A 19,326-nucleotide genomic window follows, 5' to 3' on the forward strand; every position below is an offset into this window, starting at 1 on the left:
AGACCTCTGAATGGTCCTTCCATCATTCCGTGGCCTGCAGAGAACAGGGCCTGATGGTGGAGTGACAGATGTGCCTAGTTGGGTGGGCCCGAGGGGAACTAGCCCTCCACCTTGCTGCTTCCCCACCGAGCTTTTCACACTCTGGGAATATTATGTTATTTTGAAGGTTTTTCTTCAAGTATGATTTATATGCCACCTACTCTCAAAAAGAATATAAAGTGGTTTACAATAAAGCATGTCTAAAACAGGACAGTTAAAACACATTTTAAAAAGTGAGGCAGACGGAGAGAGGTCAGAAATCACTTGGTTTGAATTCCTGACAAGAAGTTTTATAGCACGTGAACGTATTTGATTAATTCCCAACACAAATGTCTAAGTATGTGGGAATGGGTAAAGAACTCTGCAGATAGAACCTAGGACAGCAGGGCCCATTCTGTACATGTAATCAAAACCAAACAGCATCATGCCTCATGCCATGTATGGAAATACTCATGAATACTACCTCATCTCAGGAAGCCTCAGGGGAGGGCAGCTGAGGGACAATTGAATGGATTTATCCTAAATTGAGAGTAGCCAGTCTGCTCAAGGGTCATAGCTGGGATAATTCATCACTGTCATTGACAAAGGACCACAATACATTCGTCTTTAAATTTTAATACCTAATTCACATGTTATACAGCTAGAACTCACGCTGTCCCTTTATCTCCGTGTTACTATTTTTAAGCACAGAATTGGTATAAATCATAATGGAACCTTTTAAAATCAACATACTTGCTTCAAGGGAGGCTTTTGTTACTGCTGTTCTGCTGAACAAGATTTCTGGTGGGGAATAGATGAGCGAGGAATGAATGAATGAGGGTTACATGGTCCCATAACACCTGTGCACCGATACCACACTAGCTGTGCCACAGACAGCTCATTCATTAAGGCTGGGTGTGTTCTCTGGCTGCGCTTCCCGCTGTGATGAAGGCTGACACAAAGTAGTTCTGAGTCAGACTGGCAGCCAGCAGCATGACTCAGGACATTGTGGGGCAGGGCAAGGAGCACAATGACCTTGCTGACTCCATCCAGACACACACCTACAACGACCTTACTAGGTTTACATAGAACCATTCTATAACCAGATGGAAAGACAGAGAAGGAACTTTGGCAGGAGAGGGTGGGCTCGTGAATTTCTATGCCACCAAAGACACGATAGACACTCAAAGTGACCAAAGAAATCAAAGGAGAGATTCACTGAGGCCCCTAGGGCATTTTCTGCCTTCCCTACAATTGTATAAGGGCATTTCTATAGTTCATTGAATGGAATCTGAGTACTAAGACAACCTAGGAACTAAGTTGAAGCCAGGTTCAGTTAAAAACAAACAAAACCAGGCACGAACCATGAACTATCAGGCAACAGATCTAACTAAAACTATTTTCTTAGTTCTTTCTGCTCCCCTAATGTGAAGTTTCTAAGTATGTAGGTGTTTATGGGTGAAGTAGTAGTTATTTGTTGTAGGCAAATACTGATATTCTCTTGGGTCCAAGAAGTCTACAAGTGAGAATGATCGGGTCAGGGGAAATGGCATTAATAAGTCTGGGTATAGCTATTCTTTGTCAGCTTAATAGAACTTGGTGAGTAGTAATTTTTAAAAACATCTGGTAAGGCTGGATTAAAATATATAACGTTAAGAACCTTTGGGATGTTATAGCAAAAGCCAATCTTCACAAGTGACTATGTGAGTTTGCTCAATTCACCAAGTATTTGTTGACCATTTGGTTGTTTATCCATCCAGTCCATCTGTTCATTGACCTATCCTTCCACCATTTACTCATCAACACTATCAAGTGCTGTCATGAGCTGAACTGTGTAAACCCCCCCCCCTGCAAATTTATGTGTGTGTAAGTCCTAAACTACGGTACCTCAGAATGCGACTATATTTGGAGATAGGGTCTTGAAAGAGTTAAAATGTGGTTAGTAGGTCCTAAGAGAATATGACCAGAGTCCTTAAAGAAGAGGCGATTTGGACAGAGGCATACAGAGGAAAGACCTGTGAAGACAGAGGAGGGAGACCGTCCTCTACAAGCCAAGGAGAGAGGCCTCAGAACAAACCAGCCCTGCTGACACCTTGATCTTAGACTTCTAGCCTCCCAAATGGTGAGGAAATACATTTCTGCCTGTGGCTGTTGGTTCAGGTAGTCGTAGCAAACTTAAACAAGCATCTATAATACACCAGGACACCGTGCTAGAGGTGGAAATATCATCTCTGCCTTCAAAGAGCTCCCAGCCTGCCAGGTACAAGAAACTGCTAAGTGTTGGGAAGATTACAATGATGAATCAACTACTTAGTTTTGTGAGATGTGAATAGTCTATAAAACCGAAGCGCTTGTCCCCGTTGGTCTGATTGGCACATGCCCTCATTTTATTTTGAATTCTGACCGAAATGTTTTCCGGGGTGAGGGATCAGTTTGGAATCAAGTGAAATAAATATCAGCCGCAGGAAACAAAAGCCTGCAGCGGTAGGGGAGGTTGCATTTTGGTTTTTAATTCACGCGGCATTATTAGGTATAAAGTAGTCTTCAGAGAGTTTCTGCTGCTTTAAACTCGTCAGAAAACTCATTGTCACAGTCAAATCCTGTCTTCGTGGCCGATCCATTTCCTCCCAGCACACCTGGCTTTTGCTGATCTCCAGAATGAGCAGAAGGTGCGGCAGTGACCCCTGGTTCACTTCGATTCTGTCTGTGCAATTGCTGTTTACATGGAGCCGCTAACTTCAGGAACAAATCATGGCTTGAACCAAGGTGGAAGACCGAGAGGAGGGCCCTGTGGCCTTTGGAGTAGAGTATAGTCACACGTTTTAACAAACAGCATGAACCAAGTATAGAAACACGGAATTTTTAAACAATCCCTCGTATTTTATAAATTTGGAACCGGAGACACAGGTTAAGTGTTAAGTGACTCACCTAAGGTCAAAACAAAGCCAACCAAACAGACAAAACACAAAAAGCTAGCTAGTAGCAGAAATGGGATGAAGAATCTTATCTCTTGCTTCAAGTCCAGCTGTCTTTTCTGACCCGGTAGGTTCAGGTGTGGGAAGTTATACTCCAGGGTGAATCCCCTCACAAACACCATGTCTGTAATTTAGGTGCATTGCTGCTGAACAGAGTGCTGGCTGTTCCTTGGCTTTGGTCTGGAGTGGCTAGAATCCCTATCAGTGTGGGAAACTGAGTAAGGCAAGGATAGCCCTCTTTTCCATTCAAAAATAGAGCTGCTTATGAACGTAACAAGTACTTGTTAGGTACAAGTATGTGGCAGACACTGTGCCCGCCCTTCACGGCAACCCATGAGGCAGGCATGGTTATCCCCATTTTACATATGGGAACACCAAGAATTAAGAGATTATATCTCTTATCCAAGATCTCACAGTACCAATGGGTAGGTCCAGGATTTGTTCTATTCCACAGCCTTTGATTCTCCCGTGATTTTATGCTGCCCTCCTCAGCATAATTAATCAATGTTATATGATAAGGCCAAATTAACTTTATGTTAAGACATAAAGACATCCAAATATAGAGTTATGTCTTACTGGTTAACCTTTAACTTTCTCAGTCAGTCAACTGTACAACACTGGTTCATTTCCAGGCTAAAATTGAACACCGTTGAGGCTCATTGTGGACCTCTTTTGGCCAGGTAAATACCTGGCCCAGAGTTACGTAACTTTGGGACAGCTTTGCATTAACAGCCATTGCCAAGGTGCTTTCACTCACGCTTATAAAAGAGGAGAGTCACCATCTCCATGGGTCCTCTTGTCTTGCTTATCAGGTCTGGTTTCTTTCTTAGCAGAGATGGGGATCGCTCCTATGAAGATCTTTTTTTTTTTAAAAATTCCAAGAAGACCTTGGGTACCATGTCCTGTTTTCATAGCCAGAAATCTGAGTACTTAGGTCTACTACATATTGTTTTTTCTTTTATAGACACATAAGAGAAAGGCCAGTGATACACAGTGTGTTAGTTTGGCACACTTAGATTCTGTTTGTAGAGTTGCCTTTTCTATGGAGCTAATATTTACTGAGGACTGATGTCCCAGGCACCATATGGCATCCCAGGCACCATACTAAGCCTTTTCTGTAGAGTGTCTCCCTTAGGCCTCAGAATAACCTTGTGCTGCACCTACCTAGTTTACAGAGGTATAAACGCTCGCTAAGGTCAAACATCTCGGCCAAGTTTATACTGCCATCAAGAAACAGGCATGAGCTTTGAACCCGGGCTATCTGTGTGAACCCCCATGCACGCCGCCTCCTGACAGCATTTCTTTGTTTCTTTGTGCATTTCTCCAGTCAGAAGGTTTTTCTCCACCTGACCATTTATTTTCCCTAATTCTTGCTCTTGGAACAGATGATTTCCAAGATCCCTTCGAGTATTGAAATTCCGTAACTGATTAAAGTTTGTAATTTATGCAGTTTGATTAATTTGCACCAACGCCTGAGTTCATTTATTACATTAATTCTTTTACTGAAGACTCCAACTGCTTTTTAGTTTACTTACATATCTCCTGATGGTAAAGGAATCCTGCTGCTTTTCCCAGAATAGCATTTAAAACTTGAATTTTAAAATTTAAGGTTTAAAAACATATCTGAAAAGATTTTACCATGCACACAATGTATCATTTTTCCATCTGGACCAAAATAGTCCTTTTAAGCCCCTGTTTTCTTGGTTGTCTTCCCCTAGCCTCACAGATGCAGTGCTAATTGCTTGCAGCTTCAGGTCCGATTTAACATGAGGTAACAATTTCAGCGTCTTGGGGCTGAACGCTGCATTTGTTAGACACGCCGGGTCTGCAGTGGGTGTTGGCGCATCAGGATGCTAAATCCACGTGGAGCTCAACTGCTCTGAATGGGCGGGGGGGGGGGGGGCTTTCTGAGAACTTCCTGTTGTGCTCCTCTGACACTTGGTGCACCTGTGTGGTTCCACAGCCAGGGCACCTCTTGGTCAAGCAGGCAGCTTCGCGGGATGGCCCTTGTAGACAGGCGCAGGCATCTGAGTCCTTCTAGTCAAGCTGTGGTTTTTGAAGAATGGTTCTGGAAGTGGCATTTATTCACAGACCCACCAGCTGGGCTGGCCCCAGCGACTGAGTTGCTCTTTGCAGCCGGAGGCAGACTCCGCTCCAGACGCAGCTAAAATTCATTCTGACTGGAGGGAGGAGACAAAGAAGGTCAAAAAGAAGGGAAATGACGGGATTCTGCAACCACATCTGTAATTAGGGAACCATGGGACTAACTTTGGAGAATGGCTGGACCTTGTCTTGGTTTGCACCTTGTCTGTAGTTCTGGTTGTTGGGGTCAGGAAAGCCTGGCTTCCAACAAATCTCTACTATTAATGGCTCTGCAGTACAGAGGATGGCATTTGACCTCCCTAGCCTCAGTTTCTTTATCTGTAAATGGAGATGGTGATTCCTCCCCCACGGGCGTGTTGTAAGGACCACATGGTGGTGCCGAAACGCCTAGGGCCCACACGCGGTCAGCAGCTGCGTGATGTTGTTTTTACTCCCTTCTCCCCTCCCTCACGCAGGCCACACTCCTCGGAAAATGAGGTTCTTGCAAACTAGTGGTTTAGGGGCACTTATAAAGCTGTGCACCATGCAATGCGTGTGTACTTGATGAGCTTTCAGTAAATCTAATTTTGAAATCCTGTTTTAAATATACTTAGGGAAATACAGAAAGGTACTCCAGAGCAAGTTGCTTTATAGAGGCAATCATAATTTTCTGATTCATTTTAATTTAGGCTTTTTATGTATCATATTTTCATAAAATGAGACAACCCCCTCACCCCCACGGCTCCCTAGGGGAGCAATAGCAATGAGCAGACAGTGTTTGCCTCCTGGAGATGCTCACACTCCCTCCTTCCTGTGTTTCTCCTAAAGGCAAGTTCATTTAGTGCAGTCGTTGGGGGCCTGCTCGCCTTCCCATGGGGTGAGGGGTTGGCCTGGGTCCTCCGCTGGCTAAGACTTGAACTAGCAGGTTAAAGTTGAAGAGTCACAATGGATCTGTGTCAGAGAACTGGCAGTGTGGAAGGGACTGTCCCCCGGGGAGCTGCCTGAGTCCACCTTGGTGAGGCTGGTCCTTACCTTGCCCCAGAGATCCTATGCCAAGTAAATCCATGTAAAGCATTAGAATCACACCTGGCACAGTTAGTGATGTGTGTCAACCATCATTACCAACACTACTATTATTATTGTGATACTTGTTGCAAGACTCTCATTTGGGTTTGTCTCAGGTTGTCTTTCAAAAGCGGTCTTCCATCCTGCAGAATCGAGGGCTAGATTTTAGGACCAGTAGCTATAAGGCCAATGGAGGAGCAATACGGCAACCTCAGGATTGAGTCCACCAATCATCTCAGACCCTCTGTGTTCTCCTTATTCTCCCTAAATAACTAGACCAGCTGAGCTCTGGCTGGGTACTTCTGATTTACCTGGGCCATCGCTGTCTCCGGAATCCTGCGGAAGCAGTGAACACCTCATTGGTATTCATCCGATGGACTGACGGAACTGGAATGTAGCCAGACTGTTAAGTCCACACTGTCCTGCATTTAGGCCTCAGAAATCTGATTCTGAGAATGTACATCTTGCATTACAATCTAGATTTCCAGAGGAAAGTTTTGGATGGAATAACCCAGACCCAGGTCTTGGTAAGTTAAAGCCTGGGTTAAATGAGGCATAAGAGCCCGGAATATACAAGTCTGAGTCTTGGCTGGGGAGGTGTGGAAGATTTGAGGTGCCAGACGGCTGGCTTCCCTCCAAGTGTTTACCACCCGGGTGCCCTGGGGCTACGGGCAGGCCATGTGCTTATTTGCCCCTCCCCCCTTCCTCTCCCTTTCTTCCCCCTCCTCCTCATGTTTTCCATAGGCTAAAGAAACTCAGGAACCTATGGACCCAGAGGGGAGGTAATGGGGCGAATGAGACCAAGGAATCAGACTTTGCCTTGGCCAAGGATACCATGGGTTTATAGTAGATGTTCCCTCTGATTGTGAAATGTAAGGGCTGGCCTTGGACTTTGAATCTCAGTGTTCACCCTCCCCTGCCTGGGTGTGGACCTTCTTCCCTAGAAACTCTGGTCTCCAGGAGAGAAGATGGCCTGAGGCCTGGCCTTGTATCTCTAGGAAACAGGAAGACTGTGGCAGCCATGGATTCACATGGAGCCAGTGACATTCACATGGAGCCAGTGACAACAGGGCTTGCTGGTTCCTCCCTGACCCATCCCTCCCCCACCCCCGCTACTCCTCATCCTCTGGTGTCCAGGCTGCCTGCACTATGTGGATCCCACAGACCTTGCCGTGGGCCTTAGAGACCTCTGAGGCATGCGGCTGGGGGTCTCTTTAGCGGGCATGTCTCTGAGTTCACCTCTCAGAGGAGAAAGCATATGCCTCTGGGACCATCTGCAGTTCCTCACTGATGTGCCTGCTACTCAGTCAATAACTGTTGTTCAGTCTGGAATTGCTTTCTCTTCTTCCTAAAGTATAATGTCACATTGAGTCCTGACCCCAGTCTAGCCTCTGGAACACAAGAATATGTGCTTTTATAAACCCCAAATACTGCAGGTGCTGCCCAGTTCCTCCCTTCCCCAGACAACTGTGTATCAAACTGGAGGAATTACTTTGATATGGTGAACGGAGGGGTCTTATGACTGTCATTGCTCTCTGTTGCCAGCAGCCCAGTGTGCCTACGGACAGGGGGTACCACAGGCCAGGAGGGCGGCAAACAGCAGAGACAGCACAAACTGTGTGTCAGGTGGGTGGGGGTTGGAGAGAGGCTGGCATTGCTCGTGCACACCTGCAGAGCCCCCACTTCCTTCCCATGTGCCCCAACCCACCTATTCCAGGGCACAACAAAGGAGGGACTTTCACCCATGGATCTCATGGTCACCAAAGGCCTCAAATTTGGACTTTTTGTAAATTTTATCCCCAAAGATATGCTAATAGGACTGGAAGAAGGAAATTATCATCAGATTTAAACTTCTAAATTTTGGTACCATGCTCATGAATTTTAAAAATAAATCCTGCTATTACATTGTGAATAGGATGATTACATTGCCTTGTGTATATTTTAAATTTTACATGTGTTACAAGCCTTAATTTAATAAATGTAAGTTTCTAACATGTATTACAATTTTTGGAACCCTAATAGTTAGACATCTCTTTGTTTTTAACATACCTGGACTCAGGCCTCTTTTGACCTCACCTCTGGGTGAACTGTGGGAAAAATCTGTTCCCTTTCCACATGTCATTTCAACTTCAGAAAATCTAAAGAACTAAACCCTGTTTCATTACAGTGGTTGACCTACTGAAAGAGACCTTCCAGGTTGCGTGTTCACAGCTCAGCCTCTTTCTCACGCCATTAGAAAATGCACTGCCCTGTCTTCCCCACCCCGTCCCCCAGTGAGGCTGTCCCACTTACATACTGCAGCCTGCCCAGCTCTGGCAGATATTCTCAAGTCCTTTACCTTTAGACAATGGTGCTAGACTGTATCTACACACTGGAATCAAGGAAGAAGTTTTTAAAAAACAGATGCCTGGGTCCCACCCCCAGAGATTCTGATTTACTTGCCATGAGGTGTGATCTGAGCATTGGGAAAGCCCAGATTAAAAGCTCCCCAGGTGGTCAAAATATGCAACAAAGTTTGAAAAACAATGCACTAAAACAGTGGTTTGAAAACATTAGCGTTAGAACTACCCTACTATCTAGCAATTACACTACTAAGTATTTACCCAAAGGAAACAAAAATACTCATTTGAAAGGGTACATACACCCTGATGTTTATAGCAGCATTATCAACAATAGCCAAATTATAGAAAGAGCCCAAAGGTCCATCAACAGATGAATGGATAAAGAAGATGTGGCACGCACACACACAATGGACTACTATTCAGCCATCAAAAAGAATGAAATCTTACCATTTGCAATGATGTGGATGGAGCTAGAGTGTATTATGCTAAGCGAATTAAGTCAGAGAAAGACAAATACCATATGATTTTACTCATGTGGAATTTTTTTTTAAATTTTATTTATTTATTGACAGAGCACAGCAGGGGGAGCAGCAGGCAGAGGGAGAGGGAGAAGCAGGCTTTCCGTTGAGGATCCTGGGATCATGACCTGAGCTGAGGGCAGACACTAAACTGAGTGAGTCACCCAGGCGCCCCTCATATGTGGAATTTAAGAAACAAAATGGATGGAACATGGGGGGCGGGGGAAGAGAGAGGCAAACCAGAAAACAGACTCTTAACTATAGAGAACAAACTGAGGGTGGCCGGAGGGGAGGTGGGTGGGGGAATGAGCTAAATGGATGATGGGCATTAAGGAGGGCATTTGTTGGGATGCGCACTGGGTGTTGTATGTAAGTGATGATTCATTAAGTTCTATACCTGAAACTAGTATTACACTGTGTTAACTGGAATTTGAATAAAAACTTGAAAAGGGAAAAAAAGAAAACAGCATGTATCAGACTAACATTGGGGCTTATTAAAAATCAGATTGCTGGGCCCTATCCCCACAGTTTCTGAATCAGAATTTCTGGATGATGCCTGATAATTCATTTCTAGCAAGTTCAAGTTCCCAGGTGATGAAATCCTGCTGGTCCAGGGACCGCATGTTGAGAACCACTGTCTGAAATGAAAGAAGCAGGGGAGATGGGCTGGAGAGGGAAATACGAGTGAATGCACCAAGATCCAGCTATTTCTTATATTCAAACTCTGCAATTGGCTTAGAGGCCAGGATACTTCTAAGCTCCAGAGTATGGGTCACTATAGCTGCGGCTGTACAGAAAGTCCAAGTGGGGTTAAGTTGAGTCCAGGCAGCCGGAACCCCCAGTGGTTGGGTAAGGCGTGGGTCTGAAACAGTCTGGGGGTCTGGATGGTCTCTGACCAGAAATGTGTCACATGTGTAATTTCCTATTTTCTAGCCACATTAAAGAAATTAGAAAGAGGGGCGCCTGGGTGGCACAGCGGTTAAGCGTCTGCCTTCGACTCAGGGCGTGATCCCGGCGTTATGGGATCGAGCCCCACATCAGGCTCTTCTGCTATGAGCCTGCTTCTTCCTCTCCCACTCCCCCTGCTTGTGTTCCCTCTCTCGCTGGCTGTCTCTATCCTGTCGAATAAATAAATAAAATCTTTAAAAAAAAAAAGAAAAAAAAGAAATTAGGAAGAAACGGTGAGATTAACTTTAACAATATGTATATTGAATCTAATTAACCGAAATCTTACCATTTTAACATGTCATCAACATTAAAAATTATTCATGAGAGAGTTTGCAGCCTTTTTTTCCTGTGAAATCTTGGAATAGCCGGTTTTACACCTAGAGCATATCTCTGTTCAGACTAGCCACCTTTTCTGGGGGCGCATGGGCGCAGCACAGGTCTCCAGACACCGTGCGCTTGTGAGGAAGCGCTGATGCACCCTGGCGCCCACTTCTCTGGGCAGTGGGCAGCCCCTCCTTCCTGCCCTTCCTGGAGCCCCTGGAATCTCTTCTCAGTGTCTGAGAGCCTCTCCCACGTTCCGCACCAGCAGCGCTCTGAAGAGCACAAAAGGTCGAGTGGCCGAATCATGTCTGCACGTCTGAGGACAGGATCCGAGAGGTTCTACAGATAAAAGCAGAGCCTGGCTGTTTGGGGGAGAGATGAGGCTTTTGTTGGAGAGAAAATGGGTGTTGAAATTGCTTGAGGAAGAGAGTGAAGAGAAAGCTGTGGTTGAACGGAGCAGTAGAGCCAGGATGGAGTTTTCTTTTGAACGTGGCGGGCGGGAATGAACTGACCGCTAGCGCTGGCGCTGCTCAAGGGAGCCCAGAGCACCGCAGGGCTTCACAGCACTGCGTCAGCCGTCCCGCGCCGTCCCGCCGTCCCGCGCTCTCCCGGCCGCGCGCCGCCCGCCCTCCGACTGAAGTCATTCAACGCTGAAGTACGGAGCGCCTACGCCATGCGCGAGCCTCCTGGTGAGGCCGTCGATTGTAAGTATTGTGAACACATGTTTTAGGACGTCAGGCCTGAGTTCAAATTCCCATTTTTGTGGTATGATCTCTGGCAAGTTAATCTCTGCGCCACGGTTTCTTCATTTGCGAAGTGGGGATAATACCTCGTATACCACAGAAATCTTGTGAGGTCGGTGCCGCCGGCATGCAGGTGCTCAATGAGTGGCAGTGGCTGGGACGAAGTAAGGTGATCCAGGTGCCGAGGGTGCAACATTGAAGCAGGCACTTGAGCTCGGGGTCGCGCGGGTTGCACTGTGCTGAGCTCTCCCCGCCATCCCAATTGTTGCAGTTGTATGAGTGCGCTGTGGTAGGTGCCTTACGCACCAGGCTGCGTAAAGCCTGGTCCCTTCTCTCAAGGAGCATAGGGGCCCTGAGGGGAGAGAAGAGGTCTACGCAGACAAATCAGAGATGAGTTCGATGTCATGATTGCCTTGACGGAGGAAGGAGAAATCACTTCTGCCTGAGGGATTCAGAGACTGTGTCCCAGAAGAGTGGATGAGGTATCTGTAGGCAGAGACTGAGGGGAAGGACAGTGGAGACCGAATGGCTTGGTCAAAGCCATGGAGGTGAAGAACTGTGCTCAGGGAGCATGGAATGGTTGTGATAGGGGCGCATGGAGGCAGTTAAAAGGGAATGGTAAGAGGCTGGTTGCAGGGCTTTAAATACCAGGCTAAGGAGTTTGGATTGTACTTAGAAAAAATGGAAAGCCACAGACCGCATTCCAGGAAGGAGTAACCAGAGTAATGATGAATACATTTTCCTTTGGAAACAGAAGGATCTTGAGAGTCAGAATTTATTGAGATTGCCCTGTCAGAACTGAACGCAAGCTCTTGTGCTTTGAGACACATGTAACTTGTAAATCATAGTATCCATTAGCACCCCTTTCCAACCCCACTCCCCCAAAGTAACCACTGTGACAAGCATGGTATGTACCCTTCCAGACTTTCCTCTGCTCACAGATAATATAGAGAGATTTAAAAAATTGTAACCAAAATGGGATCATATTATATTTACTGTTCTGACATTTACTTTTTTTATTGTAGAAAACATACATCACATAAAATTTTACCATTTTCACCACTTTTAAGTATACAGTTGAGTGGCATTAAGTACATTCCCATTGTTGTGTAACTATCACCACCATCCATCTCCAGAACTCTTTGTCTTCCTGAAATCATGTACTCATTAAACACTGCCTCCCTAGTCTCCCCTCCCCCACCCCACGTCTAGCAGCCACCACTCTACTTTCTATTTTTATGAATCTGACCACCTCAGCTAAATGGAATCATACAGGATTTGCCCTTTTGTGACCGGCTTATTTCACTTAGCATAATGTCTTCAAGGTCGTTCTATGTGATAGGATGTGTCAGAATTTCCTTCCTTTTGAAGACTGAGTAATATCCCATTGTGTGTATACATATTTCGTTTGTCCATTCATCCACTGATGGATACGTGGGTTGCTTTCACCTTTTGATGTGCTATTAAATAATACATTGCAGACATTTTTCCATGCAAGTTCTTACAGAGCCACTTCGTTCTCTTTAATGGCCACCGAATATTCCATTACATGGAGGTGACTAGTCTAGAATCACACAACCAGCTGGTGATGATGTGGGGATTTGAATCCAATTCTTTTTGACTCCAAAAGCTGAGGGCTTTTCACCACTTCAGGTAACATGAGGGGTGTATACCCTTTGAGTCACCACATGGACAGCATAGCACTAGGCTAGTATAAAATAATATGATACAACCTGACTGGGTCCTGAGAAGATTCTGATAAATGAAGAGAGTGGATGGAAATCAGGTCTAGCCCTGATTTAGAGTCCCTACTCTGTCCTCCCACAGTGTAGTTATCACCACTTCTCTGTCAGTGCCGACCTGGGCCCCTTTCCGGGGTAGCTCTGGAATGCAGTAGTCCCCTTTATCCACAGGGGAATACGTTCCAGGCCCCCCAGTGGATGCCTAAAACCGTGGATAGTACTATCTAAGCATCAAAACTATATACTATGTTTTTTCCTATACATGCATACCTGTGATAAAGCTTAATTTATTATGTATGGTAAGAGAGTAATCATAAAATAGAGCAATTGTAACAATCTACTGTATTAAAAGTTATGTGAATATGGTATCTCTGTCTCTGAAAAGATCTTATTGTACTGAACTCACTCTTCTGGTGATGATGAGAGATGGTAAAGTGCCTGCATGAGGAGATGAATGAGGTGAACGATGTAGGCATTGTGACATAGCGTTAGGCTACTATTGACCTTCAGTGACGGGAGAAAGCCTGTAAGAAGATACTCTTGACCTGCAGAAGGAGAATCATCTACTTCTGGACTGCTGCTGACCATGGAGAAGGGGACACTAGTATAGTAACAAGTAGTAGCATCTTGGGGCCAGAAGGGACATTAGAGTTCATCTGACCCAAATATTTGTTTCAGGAGAGGAGGAAACTGGAGCCAGAGAGGTCGGCCCCCCCAGACGTGAGCTTCCCCTGCCTCCGCCTTGAGGGTGTAGCTGCCAGGTAAGCCGTGTGGTAAGAGGCTCCATGCTGGTTCCCATCCCAATTTTATTGATTCAATCACCCTGTTGATGCTGGAAAGTCATTTTCCCTAGTGCATTATTTTTCTTGATTATTTCTCTTGTACACATGTATTCTTCCAGCAGCCTGCCTGGCTTTATTAAAAGATATTTATGTTTTCTGATCACTTCTACTTCCTTCTGTTCCTTCCGAGAATGGAAAATCAATCTGAGTGTCATTAAGAGGATATTCCCTGAAGAAGATTGCTGGTGACAGTGGATTTGTCACCCAACTCACTTTCTTTTACTGAGCAATTGGAATTTCCTCCACAGGGGGTGAGAGCTGGTGTTATTACACTGTCTGAATTCAGGCAGGCCTTTTTACAGACGCGCCAAGTTTTCATACCATTGTCTCACTGTCATCGACTCATCTGATCTCTACACTGATTAATTAGTTTCAAATCCCTTCATATTGATCTAATAAGATCGGCTTGTTTAATTCATGTCGGGAAATTCTGAGAATGTTTCATTTGGACTCTGATGAGGGGTCTTTCTTTTATTGTCCTGTTGGAGACCTCCCTTGGGAGAGAGGTTGTCCTCCTGCAGTCTCTTGAATTTCACAGAGCAGATCCTGAAATGGTGGTGAGACTCTCCCTGCTGCCAGGTCTGGATGCTTTCACAGCAAACACTTCTGCCTGTGAATGGGGCAGTAGTTTCTGTCCTCTCACCAAAGACACATTAGACTGCTGTCTTTTCCACCTCCAGAGGTTGTCTGAGCTAGTTCTACGCATTAAAACCCAGCCTGGCAGGGTGGGGCCTGCTTGCTCCCCAGCCCCGCCAGCCAGGGCCTATGCTGCTTGATTTATAAATGCCTTCTTTTTATCTATTGGCTGTGATCCCCTCAGGAGAGGTGGGAGCACAACTCCCAAAGTTGAATGTTTTCTGTTCTGTCACAAAAAGAAATGGATGGGCAGATACAAGGGGCCTTAGAGGGGAGGAGGGAACTGAGCTAAGGGCCAACCCCATCCTGGATGCAGGACTGATTCATGGCACTCTGTTGGATGCCTATCGGGGTATGGCCATTCACTGGCTGGAATTAAAATTCTAATAGCTACTTTCCCAATCAACAACCACCAGGATGCAGGGAGCTTGTTTATTTAACACGATCAGACCATATCCAACTAAACTCTACTTGCATATCTCCCCTAAGATAACTTTCATAAAATTGTGTAAACATGCTCTTAGAATCTTAGACTTCCCGCAAAGCCCCCTGCCACGGCCTGTCCTCAAGCCCAGGCTGTCCAGGCAGCAGCTGAGGCGCCCCCTCGGTGAGAGGCTTCTCCTACATGTCCACCAGGCATGGCAAGAGCTGCGGCCAAAAGTGAGCTGCCCCCACAGAGCAGCCTCCCTGCGAGGCAGGGCCCTGGGAGCTGCTGTGCGAGCTGCAGCGTTCGGCCCCTTCATTTGTCTTCATTAATGTTGCTTATAGCTGAGGCCTTTGTCACATATGTGATTATGTGAGATTCGATTCTCCTGAATGTGTAAACACAGAGCTCTAGCGTGAGGCTCTGAGCCAGCAGCAGCCTGGAGAGAAGCTTTCCTGCTGTTGCAGGGCTAGCATATGCCTTCAGCCCCTAGGGATGGGGGCCTTGCTGGAGGACCCAGGTCTTAAATGTCAGGAACTGGTTCTTGGGGTGATAAGGGTCAGAAATGTGCTACCTTCGTCGCTGAACGCAGGGACTTGTCTCTGCCACCGTTCACCTCAGTGAGTAAGTCCTTATCCATTCCTCCCTCACCGGGTCTGCTCAGTGTTACCCCCCTCAACGTCTCTCCTCTCAGTCCCTTCCTCTGTCCTCTTCCAGGGTCCTGTCCTCATCTCATGCCACCATCACCTCATGGCCGGATTCCTGCAACAACCTCTTAGTCATACTCCCTATCTCCAGTCTTGTTCCCCCCAAATCCATCCCACACACTGCTGGTATCCTCATCTTTCTGAAATGCGTATCGTTTGGGCCACTCTCCTTCTGTGGGAAAAGGCCAAACTGCTTCAGCAGATCCGTCTGGGTCTCCATAGTCCTTCCAGGCTCCAGCTCCATTGCTATGCTCATTCCCTTACCCCTGCCCCCACCCTTCTCTCCATTTTTTAGGCTATGCTTTGTCACAGGGTTCCAGAATGATTCTACCTTGTGCCTAAAATTTAGGGCTTTTAGAAAAAGCTATTTTTTAGTTTTTAACTCACTCTGCTATTTCTCAGATTAAGACAGGAGAACATGGGGAGTTAGACCAAGTGAAATGTCTTAGTCATTCTTTTGCTACGTGTATTCTTCTCTAGGGACTGAAGTTTCCTCTCCGAGCTGTCATACTCATCTCACTTTAGGTTCAAGAAAGAGAACAATCAAATTACCAGAGCAAAAAGGGGTGAATTTATTAAAGGGTATGCATGAGGGAACCCAGAGAAATCTGGCTTCAGGAAATGCAGAAACAAGACAGCTCGAGGGCCCAGCCAGTCTCTCTGTCTCTGTCTCTCTCTTCAGTCTCTCTCGTCAACTTGCCTCTCTCCATTCTTCCTACTTTCTCTTGATCAGCTTCCTCTGCTTACTCATCCTGTACACAACCCAAAATGGCAGCCATGTGCTAGGGTCTACATGGGCTTCTAACTTAGCACCCACGACCCACTACAGCCTCCTATTGTCTGAGAATACTTTGATGGTCCTGTGTCATCTCTCTGAGCCAGGCTCCAGCAATCCTAGGTCCTGGCAAACTTAAAGATTGGTTGTCCTTGGCGCAGAACTCCTTGCATTCTTCCCCATAGCTTTGACCTAAAGTGGGAGCTTACAAGAATGTTCCACCTTCTCTATCAGGGGCTGGAAGTAGAGGCAGTTTATCAATGGGAGGCTGTATTAGTTATGACATTAACTGTATTAGTAACAAAGAACCATAACAAAGGAGGCTGTATTAGTAACAAAGTACCACAAACTGGGTGGCTTATACAATAGAATGTATTGTCTCACGGTTCTGGAGGCTACAAGTCTGAAATCAAGGTGTTGATAGGGTTGGTTCCTTATTTTTTTGAAATTAAAAAAATTTTTTTATTTGATTATAGTTGACACAATGTTGACATCGTGTATCAGGTATACAACATAGTGATTAGACAAGCATATACAGTATGCTATGTTCACAAGTGTAGCTGCTGTCTGTCCCCATACATCGCTAGTACAATATCATTGACTATAGGAGTACCTGCATGGCTCAGCCAGTTGGGCATCTGACTCTTGATTTTGACTCAGGTCATGATCTCGGGGCCTTGGGATTGAGCTCCACCTCAGGCTTCACACTCGGCAGGGAGTCTGCTTGAGATTCTCTCTCACCCTCTCCCTTGGCCCTTCCCCTCTGTGCTCTCTCTCTCAAATAAATAAATAAATATTTTTTTAAAACACAATATTATTGACTATATTCCTTAGGGTATGCCCTTTATTCCCATGACTTATTCATTCCACAACTAGAAGCCTGTATCTCCCACTCCCTTTCACCCATTTTGCCCCAAACCCCACCCTCCTTCCCTCTAGCAACCATCAAGTTTGTCCCCTGTTTTTACAGGTCTGATTCTGGTTTTTTGTTTGCTTATTCATTTGTTTTGTTGTTTTTTATTCCACTTATGAGTGAAATCATATGGTATTTGTGTTTCTCAGACTGACTTATTTCACTTAGCATAATACCCTCTAGATCTATCCATGTTGTCTCAAATAGCATGATCTCATCCTTTTTATGTATAATATTCCATTGTGTATATATACCACATCTTCCTTATCTATCCATCTAGCAAAGGACGCTTAGGTTTCTTTCATATCTTGGCTATTGTAAATAATGCTGCAATAAACATTGCATAAACACTGAGGTGCATATATTTTTTTTCAATTAGTGTTTTTATTTTCGTTTAGTAAATACCTAATATTGGAATTATTGGGTCATACAGTATTTCTTTTTTTTTTTTAAGATTTTATTTATTTATTCGACAGAGATAGAGACAGCCAGCGAGAGAGGGAACACAAGCAGGGGGAGTGGGAGAGGAAGAAGCAGGCTCATAGCGGAGGAGCCTGATGTGGGGCTCGATCCCATAACACCAGGATCACGCCCTGAGCCGAAGGCAGACGCTTAACCGCTGTGCCACCCAGGCACCATGTCATACAGTATTTCTAATTTTTGAGGAATCTCCATACTGTGTTCCACAGTATATGCACCAAATTACATTCCCACCAACAGCATATGAGAGTTCCTTTTCCTCCACATTGTGGTTAACACTTATTATTTCTTGTCTTACCTTTCTTTTAACTATTCTAACAGGTCAGGTGTAATGCGATACTTCATTGTGGTTTTGATTTGCGTTTCCCTCATCATCAGTGAGGTTGGGCACCTTTTCATATGTCTGTTGGCCATCTGTGTGTCTTCTCTGGAAAAAATGTCTATTCAGGTCCTCTGCCCATTTTTAAATCAGCTTGTTTGGGGTTTTTTGGTGTTGAGTTGTATAAGTTCTTTATATATTTTGGATATTAACCCCTTATTGAGTATATCAATTTGCAACTATCTTCTCCCATTCAGTAGTTTGTTTTGTTGATGTTTTTCTTTGCTGTGAAAAAGCTTTTTTATTTTGATGTAGTCTTAGTAGTTTGTTTTGCTTTTTTGTTTGTTTCCGTTGCCTTGGATGTTGCTACAGACAATGTCAGAGAAATTACTGCCTATGCTCTTTTCTGGGAATTTTGTGGTCACATCTCACATTTAGCTCTTTAATCCATTTTGAGTTTATTTTTGTGTATGGTGTTAACTGGTGGTCCAATTTCAGTCCTTGGCATGCAGTTGTCCAGTTTTCCCAGCACCATTTATTGAAAAGACAATCTTTCCCCATTGTACATTCTTGCCTCCTTTGTCATAGATTAATTGACCATACAATTGTGGGTTTATTTCTGGGCTGTCTATTCTGTTCATTGATCCATGTGTCTATCTTTATGCCAGTACCATATGTTTTGATTACTACAGCTTGGTAGTATATCTTGAAATCTGGACTTGTGATACCTCCAGCTTTGTTGTTCTTCCTCAAAATTGCTTTAGCTATTCAGGGTTGTTTGTAGTTCCATACAAAGTTTAGTAGTATTCTCATTTTGTTAAAAAAAAAGTTTATTTTGATAAGGATTTCATTGAATCTATAGATTGCTATGGGTATTATGGACATTTTAATAATATTAATTCTTCCATGAGCATAGAATAACTTTCCATTTGTTTGTGTCATCTTCAATTTCTTCCACCAACGTTGTGAAGTTTGCAAACTCTGGTTAAGTTTATGGGTTGGTTCCTTCTGAGGGCTATGAGGGAAGGATCTGTTCTATGGCCTAACAAAGGCTGTTTTGTTGTAATGTTTCACCCCAAAGCAGATGCTAAGGGCAGGGCCAATAGCCATCTCTGTAGTTCCTCTCTTTGGTCTCCTCAGGAGCTCCCTGGTCCTTTGCTAGTCCTTCAGATACAACTAGATACTAGAGAGAGACATTAGGTTCAAATTGAGGTCCCCCACCACAAACAGAAAGCAACTTGTAAACTCTAAGTAAACATATTCTACAAGCAACAATGCTCCACTATACCCTTTCTAGGAATATAGCCTTTCAGTATTGTGAGACTTTTAGGGAAAGATTATTTATAACATGGATAGGTCCGTGACTCTGATAGCAACTATTAATGTGGTCAATACTAGTTACAAGAGTAACGATGATACTATATACCACACGTGTGGTGCATTAGAATTGTCAAAGGATTTTCACATGCATTATTT

The sequence above is a fragment of the Ursus americanus genome, chromosome 35 (genome assembly GCF_024610735.1).
Source record: "Ursus americanus isolate L20-20 chromosome 35, mUrsAme1.1.p, whole genome shotgun sequence".
Taxonomy (NCBI): domain Eukaryota; kingdom Metazoa; phylum Chordata; class Mammalia; order Carnivora; family Ursidae; genus Ursus; species Ursus americanus.